This window comes from Bos grunniens, chromosome 26 (genome assembly GCF_055505025.1).
Source record: "Bos grunniens cultivar Pamir isolate PY7600 chromosome 26, Bosgru_T2T1.0, whole genome shotgun sequence".
Classification (NCBI taxonomy): Eukaryota; Metazoa; Chordata; class Mammalia; order Artiodactyla; family Bovidae; genus Bos; species Bos grunniens.
The window spans coordinates 31,160,396-31,182,278 of NC_141190.1; the positions used below are offsets into that span (position 1 = coordinate 31,160,396).

The following is a 21,883-nucleotide window of genomic DNA, read 5'->3' on the forward strand; positions in this document are numbered from 1 at the left end:
GGTGGAGTTTGTTCCTCGCGCTTGGAAAAACGCTGCCCTAGCTGTCAACCGGGGACTTCCCCAGCAACTCCTGGAAGAGAAGGGACATTTATTTTGCTGGGGGGAAGGGCAGAACAGATGTGAATGGAGACCATTGAAGGTACGGGAGACTCCAGTGTGGAAAAGGCTTGAAGACGGGACATACAGGGGAGGAGACAGTCTGACCGTAGCAGATGGAGATGGTGGGAGCTGGTGGTGGTAGGGGGTGGTTGTCAGACTGGGTTTGGGGCACGTCAGGATTTTTTTTCAGTTGGAATCATATTTACTAGGGTTAGGCAAAAGTCTTCCAATGGTCTCTTTATCCTCGTTAATGGCTGAAGGCATTGTAATTATCAAGACTCCTGGTGATATGCTAGCCCCTAAGGGCAGAGAGCTGTGCAGTCAGCAGACCCTAGAGGAGACTGAATCACAGGGAGCAGGGGCATTCTCCAGGGCCATGTCACTGCTTGTGAGGAAACCTGGGGTTCACACACCCTCTCCTGTGCTCCATGAGCCACCATTAATACTGATATTAGCCCCACAGATTATTAAGTGCATGTCACACTCTGTGTGTACTCTGTAGAGATACAGTTTCTTGGCCTCTTTACAATATTGAGAGACAGGCGCCATTATTCTCCCATTTTACAGACAGGGAAAATGAGGCTCAAAGATGAAAATAGTTTGCCCAGGGACAGCTAGTGAGTGTCAGAGTTGGGATTCAAATCCAGGTCCACATGACCCTCAAACCATGCTTTTAACCACTATTCTCTAGTGCTTGTCTCAGGGTTGGGGTCTTCTCTTGTTCCTGCTTTTTGCTAAAACTTCTAGATTCTGGGTCTGCCAGAAACAGTGGAGTAAGGAGGATTAGAGAGCTGGATTTAGCTAGACTCAGGAGTTTATGACTGATCCTGATTGTTAAATTCTGAAACTGACCTCAACACTTCCCTCCTTAGACTGTAGCTAAACAAAGGTCTCCACCCACCGCAGGGTAGGAAAACTGAAGGGTAGGAAGGCTGAAGGTGCCAAAGCAACACAGTTTCTTCGTCCCCTCACTCAGGAGGTTTCACCCTAGGAGCTGGATCTAGGGGTGAGCCAAGGGGTTGTTCCTGCTCCTCTGGGGAGGGGAGAAGAGCACCTAGTTTTGTGTTCTTGGGGAATTTAGGGGTATAAGGGTGTGTTCAAAAGGAGATTTCCCATGGCCCCTAGATGCAGGCCAGACTTTGCACTTTTAACCCTTCTTTCCTGAGTGAAACTTCATTGTTTATTTACCTGCCACCTCTTAACAACAAGGAATTGAGTTAATATACAACACAGGCCATGTGCGACCAGATTAAGCCAACGGAAACTTTTGAAGTGAGGATTGAGGAAACCTGCAGGCGGCAAGTAGGTGAGTAGGAAGGGCCGAGGCAGTGGTGGTGAATTAGTATGAAATGTGACTGGGAGCGTCCTGGGAGCCAAGGCAAAAAGAGGAAGCAAGCTCCCCTGCTTAGCTCTTCCTGTTAGAATCGAGAGAGCATGCCAGTTAAGCGCCACCCGCTTTGCTTTCTCACCCCCGCAGATCCCACCTGTGGTCCAGGCTTGCTCAGTGCCGCCTGGGTCCTATTTAGGCGCCATCTCAGCCCCTCAGTTTTACACATGGTCTCCCACTGCCTGGATGCCCTTCTCCTTTCTCTCTGCTTGGGAACCGGGACTTTCTTTAACGTTCCTTCTAAGTAAGCGTTACCTCCATTACGAAGCCTTCCTTGACCCTCTTTGTTCTCCCTGCAGGTGTTTCTGCTCCCACACGGTGTCCCAGCACACCATCTCCACCCCCAGCCCCACACAGAGGCCTCTCTTTATAGCCCTTATCAGGCTGCCTTGTGATCTGTTTACAGGTTGGTCTTGCATTAACCATTGAGTCTACAGGGCAGGAAGCGTGTCCTAGTCCCCTGCGTCTGCACAGAACAGGCACCAGTGACTGTTGAAGGACGAAGCAGCCCCCTCCCCATCCCTGTGGCTGCAGCCACAGGGGCCCAAGCTCCAGGTCTCTATCCAGCTACCAGCTGGCTGTAGGAACAGGACTGTATTCTCAGAGAGGTGCCAGGGAGCATCTCCCTACCTCCCCGCCTTGGCCCTGCCCATCTTTTCCTTCCAGGTTGCCAGCCACCGGGGACTGGAAGGTGGCTCTGATGGTTGGTGTCACAGACCCTGCTTGTGTGGCTTGAAGCTTGGCCTTTCAGTGGTCAGATTCTTCTGCAGCCACAGACTGGCTTCCAATGCCAGCTTCACCTCTCTGGGTCCCCAGGGGCACGCCCTCTCCAAACCTATCTGTCCTCACTGCACACCCACCTCGCCAGGCCCACCCATCTCTCAGGGACCTTCCCGGGCGGAGCTGGGAACAAAGCTCAGTTTATGACGCTTGTGTCAACATGGGGTGGATGGCCTCGGTTCACCCTGCATCGTGGAAACCACACCTGCCTGCCTGGTGCCCACACCTAATCAAGGCCTCCTGAAGACCCAGGGGCTGCAGGGAAACTCCTCACACTCTTCTTCTCTCCTAGCGTCTGGGAGGTGCTGGGGGCTTGGGCTAGTGAGTGGGGATTTCACAGCCCCGGAAGAGAGAGACATTGCTCTAGGCTGATTAGTCTGGTCAGATGATTAATAATTAAACCTGACCTGTTCCCAGCTACACACACACACACCCTGCAGCCAGGAATCAGCAGAGATCAGGGGTAGAGAAGATCAGCATGGGCCCAGCTCCAACTCCCCCACCTCATTCCAGGGTTTGGGAGAGTCTCAGGGCTCCTCCTCCTCACCTACCTAAGGTCCTACCAGTCCACTTCCTATATAAAGCTTTCTTGATTTTTCCCACAGGCCTGAGCTCTGGGCAGGCTTTGGGCAATTCCTAGGCTGCACAGGCCGGGGTGACTCTGTAGGAGTGGGATTTGCAGATCAGATAGGACTTGGGCTCCACCTGTGTCGACACTCAATTTCAACTCCATCTTGACTTCTGCAGCCTCTCCACTTCTTATTTATACTCCCACTCCCCAGAGCTCTAGGAAGAGCAGGGCATGCTCAGCACCCTGTCTGATCTTAGCACAGCAGAAACATTCAGCTTGGGGAGGTGGGAGCCAGTCAGCTTGGCTGCATTCTGCCCTCATCATCATGGGCTGCCCAAGTTTTTCCAAAGGTCCTTCTCTGGCCACAGGAATCCTGAGACTCTGGTTGGCTGCTGGGCAGATTGAAGCTGAGAATCCATACACAAGGGTTCAGCTAGGTGGCCAAAGTGGGGTCCCCTCCTACCCTCCTCCACTGCAGATCATCCTTCTAGCTTGTCCCTTGTGTTTTCCAAGGTCTTAAGGAAGCATGATCTCCTCCTCAGAGACCACTTCCCACCCACCCTTCCTCCTTCCAGCTCCGCATCTCCCCAGAGCTCAGAAGCCTTTCCCACTCAGTGGATAATGCTCTTCTAGTACATTGTCCTGGAGAAGGCAATGGTACCCCACTCCAGTACTCTTGCCTGGAAAATCTCACAGACAGAGGAGCCTGGTAGGCTGCAGTCCATGGGGTCGCAAAGAGTCGGAAATGGCTGAGCGACTTCACTTTCACTTTTCACTTTCATGCATTGGAGAAGGACATGGCAACCCACTCCAGTGTTCTTGCCTGGAGAATCCCAGGGACGGGGGAGCCTGGTGAGCTGCCATCTCTGGGGTCGCACAGAGTCGGACATGACTGAAGCAACTTAGCAGCAGCAGCAGCAGTACATTGTCCAGACTTTTGTAGTTAGATTTTATTTGGGCTGGGTAGGGAGGAGTAGGGGCTCCAGCCCCTGGCCTCCCTCCCTGGGCCTCTTCAACCCAGGAAAGCAGGTGATCATCCTGACCCCACCTTCGTCCCTCCCAGGGCTTTGTGAGGTGGAACAGAAAGGCCTCAGCCTGTTATTTAAACACACGTGTGTATGTGTACATGTGTTTGTGCCTGCCTGCATGTATGCACGCAAGGATACATGTATATGAAGCTTCTGGACAAGCTTGGAGGTTTTAAAATCTGAGCCTCCCCAGGATGCCCCATGTTAGGTAGCACTCCAATCCTTCCCCTGGCCATGGCCAGGTGCACCCACCTCTGTTTTAACCCACACTGTGATCTGCTTGTTCTCTTGTTCCCAGTCCAAGAATTATTTCTATGGGATTAGTCAAAGCCTCTTGCCTTTCCCTTTCCTTGCTAAAGAAAATTCGAACTGCCAAGCATTTGGCCCTCCCTCTCTTGCTTATTAAAAACAAACAAACAAACAGGTCAAATTGTCAGGTTGAGGAAGAAGCAGAGGAGTGGGGTGATGTCCTTTGAAGATGACTGAGGTTGATTCTCAGAGAGAAGAGGGGAGGGAGGGAGAGAGAGCAGGAGGGAGAGGAAGAAAGAGGATACCCTCGTTCTGGGAGAGATGTCAGGGAGGTTTCGTTACGTTTTGGTGGACAATAAAGAGTTCAAGATGGAAAATGAGGCTTCTGGGTAGCTATAGGGGTTAGACAATTGGAAACCAAAAGAAAGCAGGAATTTTGGGACATGTTGCTTTAGGTAACAAATTTGACTTCACATTTCTCTGAGAGACCCAAATAATATTTTTCATCTCATCTAAGAGAATGTCAATTCTGCGTTTTATTTTTTTTGTGCAACTAGGAAAGAAAAAACTCGGCCAATTAAACCCTAATACAGGTATCCTTATCAAATCATTTGTTAGCTGCAGCCCGACTTTAGGAATGTTAAAATGTGAAAAACTGTTTTACTAAAGTTTATGAATAAACTAGTTTTACTTACGATTCTTTACAATGCGACAACATGCTAGGACTAGACAGTATTAGGCTCTTAAATTTATTCTGACTACCGTCATGTAAATGTTAGCCCCCCAACCCTAACCCATCCCTGGAAAGAACATTGACCTTCTCACCCTTATAACCTTTATATTTACTACGTGTGCCTGGCATAACATAGGAACCTATTTGCTCAATTAAATTTTATGAGCCATCACGTACTCTCAAAGGGCTGCAGTTAGGTCCTCTTCTACACATTTTTTCACCTAAGCAACAATCTGAAAGATGGATAGACAGACACACATACACACACACCCCAGTCTGAACAGCTGGATGGCCAGATGACCTGATTTCAGTCCTCCTGTGCATGTGTGGGTTTAAGATGGCCTTGGTGCCAGCAGCGTACCAATTGCTCTGATTATCCCAGACCCTTGAGGAAAGTATAGATGGGCCTTAGGACACAAAGAATGTGTTTGTGCCTGCTGAAGGGATGACGGGGTATTTTTACAGCAGTTTTAAGAAAGAAATGTGGCCGTAATTGAGAGCACAGGGACAGATCACATTGCCTGCATAGAAGAAAGGAGGTTTTGTGGCAGAGCCCCCAAAGACTATTGTTGTGGAAGAGATGTGCAAAGGAGTCTGAGAAAAAGCAGCCAGAGAATTAGGAGGAAACCCAGGAGAATATGACATCGAGGAGACCCGAGGAAGGGAGTCTTTTGAAAGGGAAGCATTGGTCACCAGAGCTGAGTAGTTGAATTGATCACCTATAACCCTGATTTGTTATTTGTTGTTCAGTCACTAAATCATGTCTGACTCTTTGTGACTCCATGGACTGCAGCATGCCAGGCTTCTCTGTCCTTCACAATCTCCCAGGTATTGCTCAAACTTGTGTCCACTGAGACAGTGATGCCATCCAACCATCTCATTCTCTGTCATCCTGTTCTTCTGCCCTCAATCTTTCCCAGCATCAGAGACTTTTCCAATGAGTTGGCTCTTTGCATCAAGTAGCCAAAGTATTGGAGTTTCAGCTTCAGCATTAGTCCTTCTAGTGAATATTCAGGACTGATTTCCTTTAGGATTGACTGGTCTGATCTCCTTGCTGTCCAAAGAACTCTCAGGGGTCTTCTTCAGCACCACAGTTTGAAAGCATCAGTTCTTTGGCACTCAGCCTTCTTTATGGTCCAACTCTCACATTCGTACACAAGTACTGGGAAAACCATAGCTTTGGCTATATGGACCTTGGTCAGCAAGTGATGTCTCTGCTTTTTAGCACTCTTTCTAGCTTTGTCATAGTTTTTCTTCCAAGGAGAGTGCCTCAATAATTCTGAGGATAAACAAGTAGCACAGGCAGAGTATGAAATGGTAAATGTGAAACCGCCTAGACAGGTGGAATTGCATTCAAGCAAATGCCATTTTAGAAATGTGATGTCTTGTGTGGCATGACTTCCATTGACCTACGATCGGTCTAAATGATTCTTCTCCATCCCCAGCTTCTAACATCTGAGTCCCCGCTGCCTTGCTCCCCCACCTGACCCCTGAGAGCCCACTGGGTTCTAATTCTTCAATCAAACCTGACAAAGATTGTTGTTGTTTAGTCGCTCAGTCGTGTCTGACTCTTTGCAACCTCATGGACTGCAGCACACCAGGCTTCCCTGTCCTTTGCCATCTCCCAGAGCTTGCTCAGACTTATGTCCATTGAGTTAGTGATGCCATCCACCCATCTCATCCTCTGTCGTCCCCTTCTCCTCCTGCCTTCAATCTTTCCCAACATCAGGGTCAGCTCTTCATGTCAGGTGGCTAAAGTATTGGAGCTTAAACTTCAGCGTCAGTCCTTCCAATGAATTATCAGGATTAATTTCCTTTAGGATTGACAGATTTGACCTCCTTGCAGTCTAAGGGACTCTCAAGAGTCTCCTCCAACACAGCTCAAAAGCATCAATTCTTCAGCACTCAGTCTTCTTTATGGTCCAACTCTCACATCCATACATGACTACTAGAAAAACCATAGCTTTGACTATGCAGACCTTTGTTGGCAAAGTAATGTCTCTGCTTTCTAACATGCTGTCTAGGTTGGTCATAGTTTTTCTTCCAAGGAGCAAGCGTCTTTTAATTTCATGGCTGCAGTCATGATCTGCAGTGATTTTGGAGCCCCAAAAGATAAAGTCTCTCACTGTTTCCATTGTTTCACCATCTATTTGCCATGAAGTGATGGGATCGTATGCCATGATCTTAGTTTTTGAATGTTGAGTATTAAACCAGCTTTTTCACTCTTCTCTTTCACCTTCATCAAGAGGCTCTTTAGTTCCTCTTTGCTTTCTGCCAAAAGGGTAGTGTCAACTACCACATATGAGGTTATTGATATTTCTCCCGGCAATCATGATTCCAGCTTGTGCTTCATCCAGTCTGGCATTTCTCATGATGTACTCTCCATATAAGTTAAATAAGCAGGGTATCAATACACAGCCTTAACATACTCCTTTCCCAATTTGGAACCAGTCCATTGTTCCATGCCTGATTCTAACTGTTGCTTCTTAACCTGCGTACACGTTTCTCAGGAGGCAGAGAAGGTGGTCTGGTATTTCCATCTCTTAAAGAATTTGCCAGTTTGTTGTGATCCACATAGTCAAAGGCTTTAGCGTAGTCAATGAAGCAGAAGTAGATGTTTTTCTGGAACTCTCTTGCTTTCTCTATGATCCAACAGATATTGGCAATTTAATCTCTGGTTCCTCTGGTTCTTATTGCTGACCAAGATAGCAAACTTACAATAGTCACAGCCCCAGCATCATTGAAGGGAGACACAGAATGAGACATCTGCCCTTTTAAATACACGTGCAATCTGACCTAACCTGAGCTGTGGTCACCTGGCCCTGCCTGTTGGGCTAAATTAACAAGCTGCCAAACTGGCTGCAGGACCTGGGTTCCCTCAGGGGCTGGGTACCCTCAGGGGCTGGGTAACCTCAGGGTCTGGGCTCCTGCCTGGGAACCGTCACCCCAGCTTTGATCTCTTCTCTTGCCTGATGCTGCCATCAGACTCCCTCTGGAACAGGCCAAGTCATGAGACTAAACAACAAGCCCACACACTTATTGCCAATTTCTTTGCCCAGTTGAACTCTACAGTGGGCTGGTTTGACCATGCAGTATCCCTGCCCTAAAGAGCTGCTACTGCTGCTGCTAAGTCGCTTCAGTTGTGTCCAACTCTGTGCGACCCCATAGACGGCAGCCCACCAGGCTCCCCCGTCCCTGGGATTCTCCAGGCAGGAACACTGGAGTGGGTTGCCATTTCGTTCTCCAATGCGTGAAAGTGAAAAGTGAAAGTGAAGTCACCCAGTTGTGTCCAACTCTTAGCGACCCCATGGACTGCAGCCTTCCAGGCTCCTCCATCCATGGGATTTTCTAGGCAAAATTACTGGAGTGGGTTGCCATTGCCTTCTCCGCCCTAAAGAGAACCACTCCTTTTTATGGGAACCCATCCCATCCATCCCAAAGGGTACTCTTTCTGCCCCCTTCTGATGCCTATGTCAGAAGCTTTTTCTATCTCCTTTATACTTTAATAAAACTTTATTACACAAAAGCTCTGAGCAATCAAGCCTCATCTCTGGCCCCGGATTGAATTCTTCTCCTCCGGGGGCCAAGAATCCCAGTGTCTTCGCGTGATTCAACAACAACCTTTCATCTTGGGGGCTCGTCCGGGATCCTTCAGGACAAGGTAAGGATGCTTGGAGCTTTAGTTCTTTGTTCCCTTAGCGAACACGTTTTCTGCTGTGCTTTACTAACTCTACGGTGTGCTTGTATGAATGAATGGCATGCCCTGTGTGAAGCAAGTAAGGAGCCCTGCTCTGCGGTTCCACGGTTATCTCATACGGCTTATGGCAGAAACCTGTCGGGGCGTTATACCAACCTGCCTATGCCAAGAGGCACCCAATGTCTCCTTCGGGAACCGACCAGAAATGGGCAAAACGTGTGGACCGAACTCTCCTTTCTCGGTCAAACTTTTCGGTCTCTTTGACCATTTCATAACTCCTTGGGAATTAGAAGTACTAACCTAATCTATTGGAGAAGGCCATGGCACCCCACTCCAGTGTTATTGCCTGGAGAATCCCAGGGACGGAGGAGCCTGGTGGGAGGCTGTCTATGGGGTCGCACAGGAGTCAGACACAACTGAAGTGACTTAGCATCCCATCCATTGGATGGATGTGTCTTATCCTTCTCAGAGAACTGCTCACATAATCCAGGCCTAACCAGTAAAAGTGCCTCATTCTCCTCTTCACAGTGATTGATTCAGGTAGAGGAACATGACCCAAATGGAAACATTAAAATCTTCCCTGTGACTTTTGCCAGAACCATACCAAACGAAACAAAACAACAGCAACCTCTCCTCACCAACACATTCTAATTCTGGGGTTGCTAGCTATACGTCACTGGTTCTCCAAGTGTGACCTGCAGTTCTCTAGGGATCCCCAAGGTCTTTTCAAGGAATCTATGAGATCAAAACTGTTTTTGTAATGATACTGAGATTTCACGTGCCTTTTTTGGTATGTTGACATTTGCACTATCAGTGCAAAAGCAATAGTGGGGTGAATTACTGCCACCTTGGAATGAATCGAGGCAGTGACTCCAAATTGAATGCATTCTTCATTGCCACACACTTGCAGGAAAATAAAGGTCAGTTTCACTTAAGAAATGTCATGATGAAGCAGTAAAAAATATCAATTTTATTCAACCTCAACCCTTGGGTACACATCTTTATAACATTGTGAGGATGTCTTGTGATGAAATGAAAGGTATCTATAAACCATGTGGTAATTGGGCTTTCTAGGTGGCATAATGGTAAAGAATCTGCCTGCCAATGTAGGAGATGCAGCAGAAATGGGTTTGATCCCTGGGTCAGGAAGATCTCCTGGAGTAGGAAATGGCCGCCCACTCCAGTGTTCTTGCCTGGAAAATTCCATTGACAGTGGAGCCTGGCAGGCTACAGTCCATGGGGTCTCACAGAGTTGCACACAACTGAGCACAGCACAGCAGCATCATAAAACATGTGGTGGCTGTAAAAATGTGCCACTCAGATCAGCTTGGGGAGGGAGCATCTGCTGTCCTTTGGCCCTACCTCCACGCTGTGTCAAGGCCTTGCTTCTCTCGGTCTGCTCCCTGCCGATGGTTGATCATGAGGGGAGTACTAATGCAGGTTCATTCTTGAGAAACGTGGGACTCCTATCCTGGGTGATTTTGGCTTGAGGACTCCCCACTGGCCTGGCTGAACTTTCGTTGAACTACACTGCAGTCCAAGATTTATTTGACTTGATCCTTTTTCCTTTCCTTCCTCTTCCCCTGTGGTTAGACTAGCATCGTGGTCAAAGGATCTCCTTACTTCTCCAACTCCCTCCCCATTTTCCTTCACAGGTGTTTTCCTTGGCTATGCACATTTCATCTGGCCTTGAAATCTGTTTCTGGAAGGTGCGTGAAACACTTCTATTGTACGTAAAGTACTTTCAACTGTGTAACAAAATACTGTGATTGTCTCAAGAAAAATACTCATGTGATTGTTTGAGCCATGAGCTGAGCCAGCTACTTTTTTCATGGATTTCCATCTTGCCTGAAAAGAATGACTGGCAAACCACGGTTATTCAGACTTGGTATTTGGCAGACATTTCCATATAAATGAAAGGAGTGAGCTTGCCATTTCAAGGAAAACAAATGATGGTTTTGTTGTTGATGATGATAACATTTGAATTTTAAAGCAAAAATTGGAGTTTTGGAAAGTCATATTCTCTACTGTGAGCTTATTAGCTCCCAATGTTTCAAGGCTCCTGATGTGATTGGTGGTGATATTAAAGAATGTGATTTGGGGATGTTGTGTAAGGAGATGGGTCAATATTGGAAGATCTGCAAAACTCAGTTGAACCAATACTTTTCCAATGACCAATCCATGATGTAAAAACATGAATGAGTAAAAGATCCATTCAAAACACAGGATAGACCGATGGATTTTAATGTAACAGAGTGGGAAAAGTTCATTGACCTGGTTTTATTTTATTTTTTAAAGATTTTTTTTTTGTTTTTGATGCGGACCATTTTTTAAAGTCTATTGAATTTGTTACAATATTTCTTGTTTTATGTTTTGGTTTGTGGGCTGTAAGGTACATGGGCTCTTAGTTCCCTGACCAGGGGTCGAACCCACACCCCCTACATTGGAAGATGAAGTATTAACCACTAGACTGCCAGGGAAGTCCCCACAGATATGGTTTTAGGTTTCACATTGCAATGACCTTTAATGAAACTATCATTTTTGTATTGATATGTTATCATCACAGATGTTTCAGACCACATGGACAAGCCACTCCTCTCAATTTGGTGTGTATCCTTTCAAGTAATGTACTGTGTACACACAGAAATATATAGTTTGGGGCTGGGGGCAAAGATGGGAGAGAGAGACATCTATCATAGAACACTCATCTTCTTTTGAATTTTGAACTGTTTGAATGGTTCAAATATAAACACAAATACAAAGGGAAGCTTCAGGCAGAAGGAAAGTGGTCCCAGATGGAATCTTGGATATTCAGGAAGGAAAGAAGGACAGTAGAAAGGGAAATATGGATAAATGCAAATGAATCTTGGTTGTATAAAACCATACAACTAATGTTTAAGATACAGAGAGAAAATTAAAATATAGGACACAAAAGAGTCAGGAAGAGGGTAAACGGAGTTAGAATGTTCTAAGGTCCTTGCATTGTCCGGGAAATGAGTGAAATGTGCTGTGTTGGAAACACTAATTTAAGGATGTCTGTTCTTGCCTGGAGAATCCCAGGGACGGGGGAGCCTGGTGGGCTGCCGTCTATGGGGTCGCACAGAGTCGGATACGACTGAATCGACTTAGCAGCAGCAGCAGCAGCAGCAGCTCTAGCTCTAGGCTAACCCTGGAAGAATCGTAAATGGATTGATATAACCAGCCAATAGAGAGGAAAATTACATCATAAACTTGCCTGCATATGTATTTTTTAAGAAGACACTACCATTTTTAAATTTCAGTGTAGTATCAAAGAAGTATAGCCACAATTATCTGAAAAAAGTTATTAAAATGTTCCTCCCTTTTCTCCCTAAGTCTTTGTGAGGCCAGATTTTCTTTAAATACTTCAATGGAAACAATATATTGTAGCAAATTCAATTCAGATAATGGACAGTCAGCTTTCTTCTGTTAACCCTAAGATTAGGGAGATTTACAAAAATGTAAAACAAGGACACTCAGTAAATAATCTTTATTCTGGAAAACATAATTTTCTCAAAGAAATATGTTATTTATGCTAATATGGAGTAGGTTTATTATTGTTATTTTAAATGAAGTAATTATTTGTATTAAAATTTTTTTTTTTACTATAGTTAAATATTGGCAGCTATAGTGTACATTAAAAAGACTCTTTAGGTTCTTCAGTTACTTTAAAGAGTTATTAGAACTACTGTTTACTAGGCAGCCAGCTATCCTTTCATCATTATGTGGCAAGAAGCTATCTGAAAAGGAAGCCAAGCAAGACTGAGAAACAAAGTCAGAATCCAGATATACACAAACATTTGGACCAAATCCCAGGTGCCAGCTATTCTCAAGGAGTTATGAAAGGCAATAAATTATTTTCTTTATTTCACTCTGACTGAGTTGGGGTTCTGTCACGGGCAATCAAGGGTGCTGACGACAGCCTCATCTATCTGAGAAGCTGGCCCAGGGTTCTCTGTCCTTGCTCACTTGCGTGCTTAATCGCTCACTTGCGTCTGACTCTTTGGAACCCCATGGGCTGTAGCCCACCGGTTCCTCTGTCCATGGGATTCTCCAGGCAAGAATATTGGAGTGGGTTGCCATCTCCTCCTCCAGGGGATCTTCCTGACCACAGGGATCGAACCCTTGTCTCCTGCCTCTGCTGCGTTGCAAGCCAGTTCTTAACAAGTGAGCCATTAGGAAAGCCCCTTAAAGTTTTATAAGTACCATCTTGGCTCATGCCTAACCTGGATGCCCTCTGGACATTGTACTTTTTGTTGATTTTAACTGATACATGTTTAATTTTTAAATGCCTACAAAATGTGACATATGGCAACCAGTCTCCTGTAAGTCAACCCATCTTGTATGTAGATGTATATACTTTGTCTCATTGTAGGATTGTTAGAATGTGGGTAGGACCTTTAAAGGCAGGGAACCCTTAGAACGTCTCCCACATTATACTCTTGATCTATCACCATTGACTTTATCATTGGCCTGTATACCTGCCCCCACTTCATTTACCCGGACACTATCGTTGGTTGTCCCAGTACAAACTTTAATGTGCATATGAATCACTCAGGGAGCTTTTAAAATGCAATAGGTCTGAGAAGATACCTGAGATTGTTCAATTTTAATAAGCTTCCAGGTGATAACCCACACCCCTGGTCTGTGGGTAGCACTTGAAGTACTAAGGCAACAAACACTTATTCTTCTCAAGTTTGACATTCAGAGTTTGTAGTCTTCCCTAGGAAGACTTGGAGAAGGAAATGGCAACCCACTCCAGTGTTCTTGCCTGGAGAATCCCAGGGACGGCGGAGCCAGACATGACTGAAGTGACTTAGCACCAGTCTTCCCTAGGAGTCCCAAAGATCCAGAACCTACAGTGATTTGTCATTTTATTAATCCATGAACTTTAATTGGGCAAGTGTTGAAACTGACAAATAGTGTAAGCCGCTTAGCCAGTGACAACCTAGTTAACCTACCAACCATGTTTTACAAAACCAAAGTAATGTGTATATTTAATGTACACAAAAATCAAATGGCCCTAAAAGGCTTATTAAAGAAATGGCAGTTTCCTGTGTTGCCTGCTCACCCTTCCACAACCTACAACCAGCTCCTAATCACTCCCCACTGTTTCAGCTATTTCTTCTGTTATTTTCCTCCATGTTTCTAAACATATGCCTAAAATGCATTCACTCCTGTTGAATGAGTTTTACACACTCCCCACTGACTTCTTGGTGTGGTAGAGGAGAATTGTAGCTTGCTTACGCTACCCCTTTCCTACCTCCCTTTCTCGCATTCTAAATTGGTATTTGTGTTTTTATTATTATAGCTAAATAGATACGAATCACTCATGTGTCAAGTAGCAAGCTGTGATCACATTGTCTTTTTTACACTTTATTTTTTAGCTAATAATTACCTCTTTTTGTTGTTGTCGTTGTTATTAGTTTCCTTTGAACCCAGTTCTGTAAATAGAATTATCTACATACTCAGTAATCTTTTGGTTCCTTTCTTTTCTTATTGCCTGGATCTTCTCTGTAGGACCACCCCCTACTTCTTCCTGTCAGTTTCAGTTGGAACCCGTTATCCTCAGACTTACCATGTAGCTGTCATCCTTAGACTGTCACTGCCATCCCTGTAGATTCTCTTTGCATCTCTTCTGAGTGGCATCTCTTATTTCCTGGAGCCCATGCCTTTCTCTTTCTTTGTTTATTAACTTTTGTTTTCAGTAGAGCACGTATTCAAATAATTCCTGAAAATCATGGGTAATAGTAGTTCAGAGACTTTTCAACTCTTGAAATGTCTTTATTCTACTCTCAGTATTGATCTGGAATCTGGCTAGGTAGAGATGTCTGGGTGAAAAACCATATTCATTATTCATTTGGAATATCGAAAGCATTGCTGCATTATCTTCTAGTTCCCAGTGTTGCTTTTTGTTGGGGTTGGGGGGGGGCTGGAATAGTGTCATATTTCATTCATTTATTTTTTTAACTTTTTATTTTGTATTGGTGTATAGCTGATTAACAATACTGTGATAGTTTCAGGTGAACAGAGAAGGAACTCAGCCATACATGTATGAGCCACACATACATACATGTATCCATTCTCCAAACTCGCCTCCCATCCAGGCTGCCATATAGCATTGAGCAGAGTTCCATGTGCTATACAGTAGGTCCTTGTTGGTTATCTGTTTTAAACCCATACAATTTTAATACTTGTTCCTTTGTTACCTGATTTTTTCTCCCCCTCTGGAAGCTTTGAGGGTCTTCTTTATATCCTCAGAGTTTTAAGCGTCACTATATTGTACCTTGGTATGTGTGTGTGTTTTTAAATTCATTCTGCTGATTTATTTCTACCCAGACACTCACAGGAATGCTGTGCTTCGACCTTCCCTCAGGCTCTCTTTACAGCTCCATCTGTTTTCCCAGCTGCTGAGCGCTGTCTCTGGCCTGTTCTATGAGAAAGAGCCAAGTGGCAGATAGCTGAGTGATAGCTATATGAAACCAGTCTTACCCATGCCTTGCCCTGTAGTTACAGAGATCAGGTCCATTGTCACAGAACTCCAGGGCACCGTAACTGGTAGTCTGTGTGAGTGGTCCCACTGAAGCTGTTCGGTGTACAACCTACATGGCCAAACCCAGCAGTCCTAAGAGCCATGCTTTCCAAACTATGCTCCATTTGACTGGTGCCACAATATGCAATTCACCAGAAAGATGCCATACTTAAATAAGATTGGGAAGGCTGCATTCTATATATCTCTCTCTTGGAGATTCTCAATGGAAATCTGCATACCAAAGGTTCTGAGTCCTCCAATAAAGTAATCTGGTGGAGTTGACTTAATTCCTTCTTTCCTGAACAGTTTGGCATTGTTTCATTTTAATTCAATTCAATCATTTCAATTCAAAGGATGCTTAGTGATATGCCACAAAATACCAGACTTAAGCAAATGCCATTGAATAATACTGTAAACTCCATTAGAGCAGAAACTATGTCAAGTCTTATTTCCTGCACTATGTCAGGGTCTAATACAGTGCCAGGCACATAGTAGACCCTAAAAAAATTATTTGTTGAATAAATCAACAAGTCAGTGAATGACTGATGCTTTCACAAGTCCCTGATCTCCTTGGTACTCTCTATATGGACAAAAAGTCAGGTCCTGTTAGTGCATTATTGATGCTGTTTTGCTAGCCCTGAATTTGGGGCTGTGGTCAATTGTCTTTTTCAAATGATACATTTTTCAGGATACAAGCAGATGTTAGGCATCTAAATGTGTTCCCTCTGTGAACAGGGCTGGGTGAACACAACTGTTTCCCATTAGCCCAGCCACACTGAGGCCTCCCTTCTCTCTGTGGTTTGGGCTGGAGAAGCAGCACAAGCAAGCCCATCCCAGCGGTTTTGTGTGTGGTTGGCAAGGAACTAATGCCAGCCTTAGAAAAGGAAGGGCCTGTGGCCGCCCTGACTTCACTCCGCGATGCTGGGGCCCTTTGGCAATAACGAAACTTCTGGAACCCCTTTCTGGGGAGTTGCCAGGCTCAGCCTGTGAGTTCTTTGAGAAAGAAAGGAGTGAAAGTGTCTCAGAAACCCTGGGGTTTAGAAAATGTAGGATTTGGAGCCTAAAGTAAGAGAGAGAATGAAAACAGCCTCCTCTGTCTTACTCTCAAGTGCAGGAGTTAAACTACAGCCTGAAGCCAGACCTACCCCACTGCCTCTTTCTGTATTGCCTATGAGCTGACCATCACTGAAAACAAAGTGAAAACAGTACTATTTTATGACCTGTGAAAATGATATGAAATTCAACTTCATTCTCAAAGATGAAATACATACTATCTCATTACGTATTATCTTTAGCAGATGAATATTTGCAATAGCTTTTGAAGAAGGAGGACATTAACTCTGAACCCCAAATAAGTGCCATGTTATTCCTCAAAAAAAGAATTTTATTCTTCACATTGGGGGCCCTGTATTATTTTTTTAAAAGCTGTATTATTATTATTATATTTTGAACTTCATCAACAAAAATGTCATGGAAATTTAATTTTTCTTTTGCTTTTTAAGAGATGGATAATAGTCTTGAGTTTGCCTCTTGCCTGCAAAAGTCTAAACTATTCACTCTCTAACCCTTTGCAGAAAAAGTTTTCTGATGGCTGCTCAAGTGGATTATCTGCTCTGTCAGGCTGATTTAAAACTGTTACATGTGGCGGGGGAGAAGGGAGTTTACATTGATTCATCCAGTTTTCATTCAGTCAACAAGTTCTCCTGGGGCCTTCTATGTACCAGGTCCTGAATGTACAGAATTGGTGTTCAAAGCCATCTTGATTCCTGCTCTCAAGGAACTGACAATCCAGAGTCGAGTCACTGGAAATTCACCAGCCCCAGTGTGCCTGTCTATAGGATGATAAGTCAAAGTGACAACAACTCTGGAGTGTTAAATGTGTCAGCTTGTCAGTGGGTCACCTTGGCCAGGGCATGCCTGCCCAGAAGAGCTCTGAGAAGCTCCGGAAGGGTGTGTGAGGAAGGCAGGGTCGGCTGAGCACCCTGAGACCAGCAGGGGAGAAGCCAAGTCAGGAAAGGCAACCAGGATAACGCTGCTGTGTCCTATTGGTTCAGGCAAGAGGCCAGAGAGTTTAGCCAAAAGCAGCACCAGCAGATGAAAAACAAGGAGGTGACCCACGTCCGGAGCAAAGTTGCCTGTGCTGAGAGCTCTTTCCTCCACAGAGCGTGGCTAAGCCGGGTGCCTCAGCCTCTGTCGACTCATGGTTCCTGAAGAAAGAGAAGACATAGGGATTGTCCTCTTGGGAGGCTGAGCAATGCAGACTCGCTGCTTCCTTTAGGTCCAGAATTTCTTTCTTCTTATGGCTGCGGAGGCCTCTTTGGATCCACGAGTCCACACACTTACACAAGATTCTACCAAATCACCTTCCTCCCAAAGTTGTGCAGATTTGCACTGTACTCACAGTGGATGAGAGTATTCACTCTTACAGATCCTTGCTATGTGTAAGGGTTCTATTCATTTTTTTTTAATGTGCATTTTTGGACAGCAGTGAAGTTGAACATCTTTTTATGTTTATTGGCCATCTACCTTTCTTCAGTAAATTCTTTGCTTATATTTTTTGCCCATTTTTCTGTTTGGATGTCTTACTTGGAAGAACTCTTTGTCCATTAAGCATGGACATCCATTGATAGGAAGAAAAACACTTTATTTTGAAGCACATACGGGCAGGGTTAGGGCCCTTGGAACAGGTACTAAGGAGCCAAAAGTCTTTGTTTGACAATAGGGATGTTAATCTTCTGTCTGTTAACAGCTGCAAATATTTTATTCAAATCTGCTATTTGTTTTTAAACTTTATGCTGACTTTCCTCTTGTAGGAGTTTTAAATGTTTCAGTATTCACACCTGTTAGTTTTTTTTTCTGGCCTCTGGGTTTCCTGTCTTGCTTAAGAAGTTTTCCCCATCCTCATGTTACATAATTAGTCTACTCTGTTTTCTTATAATGCTATTATGGCTTTATTCATTACGTTTGTATCTTTAATATTTCAGGAATTTCTGTTTAGAGTAGATGAGGAATTTTCTGTTCCCAGCATAGATGCTATGTTTCTGAGATTGTTCCTCTCAGCACTCTGAATGCATTGTAGTGGTTTAGTTGCTAAGTTGTGCTCAACTCTTGTGACCCCATGGGCTGTAGCTTGCCAGGATCCTCTGTCCATGGGATTCTCCAGGCAAGAATACTGGAGTGGGTTGCCATTTCCTTCTCCAGGGGATCTTCCTAACCCAGGAATTGAACCTAGGTCTCCTGAATTGCAGGCAGATTCTTTACCAATTGAGCTACAAGGGAAGCCCTGAATGCATTAAGGGGTCCATACTTTTTTGAGTAAAAAAGTCCTGGGTACAGTATGATCCTATTCATGTACTCATTTATATGAACAATTCTACAGCTTGTTAATGCTGGTTATTAATACAAATATTAATATTGGTTATTTTTGTGTGATAGGATTGAAGAGGCTTTTAATTTTTCTCTCTTCTCATCTGTATTTTTTTGTTTTGCTACATGAACAATTATTATTTGTGCACCAAAATGTATTTAAAGAAAGAAGTATCAGGAAGAGTGCTGTTAAGCCAACACTTCACATTGATCCAGGCCCGATCCTTGAAAAGCCCTGAGTCTATAAGCTTCTTGAGGGACGGCCCCATGTTCCTTGGGTGCCCGTCCTTCCCACGCAGCTATTGTGGAGCCTGACCAGCAGCAGATGGTGCAGCTCAATTGATTACATTTTTCTGTGAGCCCACAGTGTCATACAGATGTGAAGACAATAGGCTGGCTCATTGAAAAGGATGCTTCATCTGGACAGAAACTTTATTTCCTCGTTCCTCCCTGTCTACTTCCACAGTAGGCTTGCCACATATCTTGGGAAAAGTCCACCCTCTAGACAATAGCCAAGGCAAAATAGATTTATTGACTTTGCCAAAAAGTTCATTCCAGTTTTTGCACAAGATGGTACAAAAACACCAATGAAATTTTTGGCCAACCCAACACATTCCAGGCCAACTCATCAACAAGTATGATAATTAGGATCATTCCTAGACAGCCAGCCTTCAAGGGATTCAAAACCAAGGGATTACCCCTCACGGTCCCCTTGGTTGGGCAGTGTCTAATTGTTCAGGATATTGGAAAATTTCCTCTTTAAGCACCCAAGCATTATTTATTTAAAGCATTTGCAAGGAAATTTTTTCTAAAATAATATTCTGTAAAGCCCTGCCTTGCTAACAGTAGAAATACAGTACAGTCATTTGAAATTTCCTTGAAAAGTCCTTGAAGGGTCAGTTATCACAATAGGCTCCTAGGCGCGACGGACTTCAGAGCTACGGACATGTGTAAACATGTTTGCTTTAGTGCTATTGATACATGGGTTGTGTTGCTTTTAAAGGTCTTGTTTCTGCTCAACAGCTTTTTTCTCCTTCTTTGCCTTCTTGGTTGCCTTTTGTGTTCCGTCAGTTCCTAGGATGATGACGTCAGTCATCAGGTCCTATGTTTAGCAGACCCAGCTCCCTGCTAATCAATCGTTTGTCATTTGTGGTCAGCCAGGAAGTCAGAAAACCAAGCATATTCTTATTATGAGAAAACATAGGTTTCAAGAGAAGAGCTAAAGTAAGCTTTTCTCGGAGTAAAGAATATGAGGTAGGCTGACAGATGGATTAACTTCTTCTGATTTTTCCGAAGCCTTTAGGATCTTCTTCCTGGTATTCACGTTGATGACAGCACTAGTCCCACTTTACAGATGAGGAGACAAATGCCACAGAGACAAGGTGACTTGGTCAAGGTCACAGTGGTAGCTGAGTGGCAGAACAAGCACTGAAACCAGAATGTTTTCCTCAGCTCCATGGCCCTGTCAGGCCCAGCTCTGGACGCGCTCTCCTTGATAAGCCAAGTGGCAGGAGCTCGGCGGGGGCGGAATTCATCATTGTGTCTTCTGTGTTTTCCACCAGTAGGTTGGGCCAGCTGCAGACACTTGCTTCTCTGGGAGGCTTAACCAAACCTATGATCTACCTGGATCCCTTCTGCTATCGACATGGGCCCCTTCATCATTAGAAATGAGAGCCTGGCAAACAGCTGTGTTTACATCTTGAGGGCTAGTTGAGCACTGCTGGGTCCTGCCCGGGATCGTTCCACCTTATCGTCTGTAGATAGCGATGTGCTGAAGGCTGCACAGTACTGACCCAGATTGCAATCAGCTGCAAAACATGTAGTCCTGAGTGCGTGTACACGTACACACACATGCTTCTCAGGCAACTTTAGCCAATTGCAACTCTGACACATTCTTTCCTCCACAGGCCAACTGCTTCCCAGGAGGTTGTGAGCTGAGCCAAAGCAAACTGGCAGGACAGCAAAGGTCCCAGGACGCTTTGTCTGTGGAGCCAAGACCATTCCCTGGAGCTGGGTGCCGGCCTCCTGCCCCACAGGCCTCATTCTCACGTCTTTCAGGCAGGGAGGGGGCTCGGTGAGATGCCACAGAGGAGAGAGAGCGGCATGGGGTCGTGCAACATGCAAGAACAGGACCAAGGGGCAGCTTTGGGCCCCTGCACATTGTATGCAAATCCTGAACTTTTGGGTTGGCCAAAATATTCCTTCAGGTTTCTCCATAAGATAGTATGGAAAAATCCAAATGAACTTTTTGGCCAACCCAATACTTTGTGAAGGAAAGAAAGCCCTTGTGAAAAATGGTGGAACCTGAGTCTTTCTGTTTAGAAATTCCACAGTCTGGTGTTCCAGGTGGTAGAGGACTAACTCTCCAGTCATCATGACCCTGATCCGCTCCCCGCCCTAGTCAACAGCCTCTAACAGCTTCCAACAGCCTGGCCCCATAAAGTGCAAACTATCATTCAGGACCCTTCATGGACTGGCCGCAGCTTTATCTCCCTCCCAGCCTAGAATCACCCTCTTTCTGCTCTCCACCTTCATCGTCTTTTATCTGCACCCTCCTAGCATACTTATCACTTTCCACTGCATATTATACTTGTTTTTATGGGTCTTATCACTCCTACTGGTCTAGTCTATGAACCCCTTAAGGGCAGGGCCTATGCTTATCTTTGTACCCTGAGTTCTTAAAACGGTACAGGATGTTGTGGGGTGCTCAGTAAAAATTGTTGAATTAAACCAAAAACCCTCCCCAATGGCTGAGCTCAGCTTGAGAGACACAGCAATGCTTCAAATTTCCCAGTGTCCCATGAGCAGGAAGGACACCTCCAGGCTAGCTTGGTGGAGAGCATTTTAGACAGAAATCTCAAGGCCCAATCCTTCCCTTGCATTTAACTTCTAAAATTTAACAATTTTATTTTCATTAATTTTGGCAATGCCGCTGGGCATGTGGGATCTTAGTTCCCCAACCAGGGATCAAACCCAAGCCTTGTGCATTGGAAGTCTTAACTGCTGGACCACCAGAGAAATCCCTCCCTTGCATTTTAGAGATCCAAGTACTGGGCTAGGGATGGTGGATAGTTTTCATTTCGTTTATAGCTGAGAGAGCTGAGGTTCAGCCAGCAGAAGCCAATTTCTCAAAGTGAGACAGCTAGAGGGAGGCAGAGTTGGGATTTACACCTGGGTCTGCCCAACTCCAAAATCTATTTCTGTTGTGAAAAGGGCCCCAGCCTCAGCCTCCCAAACACCCAGATGTCCTGCTGCTTTCCCAGAAATGGGCTCTGTCTGACCAAGGCCAGGGAGGGTGTAAGCACTGAGGCAGGCAGTATGTGGCTCCAGTCCAGCCTGAGCTCTGTGGCTGGAGAAGCTGTTTATGAACTTTGTTTGTCCCAGGCCTGGCAGCCCAGCCACCCCAGATGGGTCTTTTCACAG

The 21,883-nt window shown here is 45.0% G+C and overlaps 1 long non-coding RNA gene across 4 annotated transcripts; it reads left to right on the forward strand.

Annotated features, from left to right (window-relative positions):
* LOC147344322 (uncharacterized) lies at nt 1-21,068 on the forward strand. Of its 4 annotated transcripts, none has more exons than XR_015155737.1 (4): nt 1-139; nt 1,309-1,405; nt 10,200-10,253; nt 20,368-21,068. It is a non-coding gene; the product is annotated as an uncharacterized LOC147344322 (long non-coding RNA). The 4 variants fall into 4 exon arrangements; XR_015155739.1 differs by lacking the exon at nt 20,368-21,068 and adding an exon at nt 16,669-17,535; XR_015155738.1 differs by lacking the exon at nt 10,200-10,253 and having other exon boundaries at nt 20,368-20,497.
* Nucleotides 21,069-21,883: the final 815 nt, after the last annotated feature.